Below are 3,296 nucleotides of genomic sequence, written 5' to 3'. Positions count from 1 at the left end.
CACAAAAAATCATTTTAGAAAATTGCTTCAATATGTGTATTTGTTTTTTGTTTAAAAAAAGACTTAAACTAAGTAATAAACAAAATAAAATTAAAAACTAAAAATAATGAAACGAAACTCTAATATATGCAAATAGGATGATGGGGCGGCAGGAGGATAGATGATACAGATTAACTTCTTTCTCTACTTCTTATATTCTTGCTACTAATATTAACAGTTTTTTCTTGGTTTCAATTAAAAAAAATTATTAGGTAATAAAAAATATATAGTGATTAAGGTTATAAATACAAAAAATGAAATAAAACTAGTAATTATTTAAATATTTATAGGCAAAACAATGTTACAATGCAATTAAGCTTCTACTTTATCTTAGGAAACTAATAATTATTAAAAACAAAATTTTACAATTATTTATATACGTATAAATAGTTAAAAAAAGAGTTTTGTATTTTTCTGAGGTTGGGTGTATGTGTGGAGTGAGAATAATAGGTGAATATTTGCATTTGCTGGTGTTTTATTTCTAATGTATGCGCATGTTGTTGTTAGCTATTATTTATAGTTTGAATTTTATTATTTTAATAGGAGCTTGATTTTGCTGTTGTGTGTGTGTGTTTTTTTAGTGCCGAAATCGATGTTTTGATTCCATTTAAAATGTGAATTAAAATTCATACACTACTCAGACAAAATGTGTAAACTGTCTTAGTTCTTTTTTATTTTGTCAAATCATATTTTTAGCTTTAATAGTGGGACATTACAAAAAAGAATTTTGCTTTAATCACTGCTAATAAGCAGAATTCAGACATAATTTTATTAAAGCATTTTTAATTAAATTACTATTGTTGTTTTTAATTTAAGCTCGAGGTCTTTCTCTTTTTTCTCTTTTCTTTATTATTTATGTATCGATATTTCGCATTTGAATGAAATGCATTTTCAAGATATGATCTACAACAAATTAAATTTATTTTTAAAATATTGACTTTAACTGTTTCTATTTTTTATTTAACTTACATATCTAAATGAGAAACAAAACACAAACAAAAACTTTATGCGACCGTCTTCAACAGTCGTTGTCTGCTTTGCTACTGTCTTGTAGTTTCTCTTATTGGACTTTGTTCAGTCGTTGTACCAACAGTCTACAACAGTCTCGCGCATCCCTATGTGTCTGCTTTGTATTTCATGCGTTTTGTTGTTGTCTTGTTGATGATGTTTAGCGTTTCTAGTGTTAGTCTCTTGTTGTAATTTATCTCGTTATCTATTATTCTTACTCTCTCTAAGCCTGGCTCATGATGTTCTGTTGCACAGTATTCTGCTAATGCCGTTTTTTGATAGACTGGCAGGGCATAACTTAGAGGCCAGACTTGGAGAGAGTAAAAATCATAGATAACGAGATAAATTACAACAAGAGACTAACATTAGAAATGCTACACATCATCAACACGACAACAACAAAACGAATGAATTACAAAGCATACATATAGGGATGCGCGAGCAACTATAGACTGTTGGTACAACGACTGAACAAAGTCCAATAAGAGAAACTACAAGACAGTAGCAAAGCAGACAACAATTGTTGAAGACGGTCGCATAGTTTTTGTTTGTGTTTTGTTTCTCATTTATATATATATGTTAGTTAAATAACAAATAGAAACAGTGATGTCAATAGTTTAAAAATAAATGTAATTTGTTGTAGATCATATCTTGAAAAAGCATTTCATTTAAATGCGAAATATCGATACATAAATAATAAAGAAAAGAGAAAAAACAGAAAGACCTCGAGCTTGAATTAAAAACAACAATATTAAATAAATAAGGTCGAGTTAAAAATAATCAACTTACTTTAATTACTTTTTATAAAACTTCTATCAAAGCAAAAAAGTACTTTCTTTTTTACATTATTTAAATTTTATCAATTTAAAAAACCTGACGATGATATTTAGCTATTTAGGAAAACAATGTTTGTTTGATCACAATTTAATAATATTTAAAATATATGGGGGAGATCTTTCATGATGAATTTAATTAAAATTCTTAAAACTTGATATAACAGAGCGTTTTTTTTTTAATATACCTAAAGAAATCATTACCAAGCAATTAATTTTGAATAGCAATTTATTTAGTTTATTATTGTGAATGCTTCTATTATTTCATTGTGAATCATCTATGTGTTACGGGCCACTAAGCGCAGACCAAAAAAAAGAAACAAATCACTCAGTACAAATCGGATTATTTAACTGAGTAGGAAGAGCCGTTTTAAACTTTCAAAGCTTTCTAAAATTTGCAATTAAAACTTACAAACATGTATGTTACCTGAAATAATAATTCTTTTAAAACTAGCTCTGCCTAGCTCACAATCAAGGAATTTCTTTAGTTGGCCACACTCAATTGTGACAAAAATACAATGCTAATTCTAGAAGTGGCTGCAAAGAATAAACATCAAATAATGTGCTTTTACTGTTGTTGAGAGGATAAAATAAAAAAATATATATTTGGTTGAGTAATAGGAAATGTGCGTTTCAACTAAACCAATGTCACTGTCTGACATCTACCATGTCGTCTACGCAGAAGTTTATTTCTGAAATGAATAGGAAGCGCTGGTCTAATTGGATGAAAATTGCGCCCTCTATAGGCCCAATGTATCTTAAAGAATACATTGAGTATCGGATTGCATATTTTTGTATAGTTTTGCAAAAAAATTACATTTTGCGATGGTATCCATGGGAAAAATATCAATCGATAATGCCATCGATATTTTACCAGCTCTACCAGACTTTAAATATCACATATTGCACTAACGAATTACCAACTTTACCGCTTGCTGTCTGGTCAATGAGTAAGAAAGTAGGTTGAATTGGCTACATTTTTGAATATTCAAGAAATAAAAAAAAACACTAAATACTTATTACTCAACCATATATATGAGAAGTGCAAATATTTAAAACTGAAAGGATATTCGGCAAGCTTTCAATATATACTTTAAAAGTTATTTGTTCTTAATTTAAAGATAATTTAAAGAATTTAATTCTATATTTAATGGCTAGGTATGTCATTTGCTAATGATAAAGAAGGTTGGAAAACATTTGAGGCTCCATTTAAAAAAGCTAAAAATTAGTGATTTCAATTTCTTTTGAACTTTTGTTTAAGACATATCATGTGTATAACATATATGTTGAGTAGTGCTAGATGTTGTTATTGTTTCTTTTTCTCATTCATCATATAAAGAACAAATTGTATTAATTTCAATATTCAATATTCATCTTCTTACGAATCATTTATGATAAATATTACTATAATTAGTT

The 3,296-nt window shown here is 27.8% G+C and overlaps 1 long non-coding RNA gene across 1 annotated transcript; it reads right to left on the bottom strand.

Annotated features, from left to right (window-relative positions):
• Positions 1-474: 474 nt before the first annotated feature.
• Positions 475-2,411, bottom strand: LOC106085776 (uncharacterized). The gene is made up of 2 exons (XR_001221014.2): positions 1,009-2,411; positions 475-942 (listed from the first exon to the last, which is right to left on the bottom strand). It is a non-coding gene; the product is annotated as an uncharacterized LOC106085776 (long non-coding RNA).
• Positions 2,412-3,296: the final 885 nt, after the last annotated feature.

This window comes from Stomoxys calcitrans, chromosome 4, assembly GCF_963082655.1.
Source record: "Stomoxys calcitrans chromosome 4, idStoCalc2.1, whole genome shotgun sequence".
Lineage (NCBI taxonomy): Eukaryota > Metazoa > Arthropoda > Insecta > Diptera > Muscidae > Stomoxys > Stomoxys calcitrans.
This window is presented reverse-complemented; position numbering and strand designations above follow the sequence as displayed.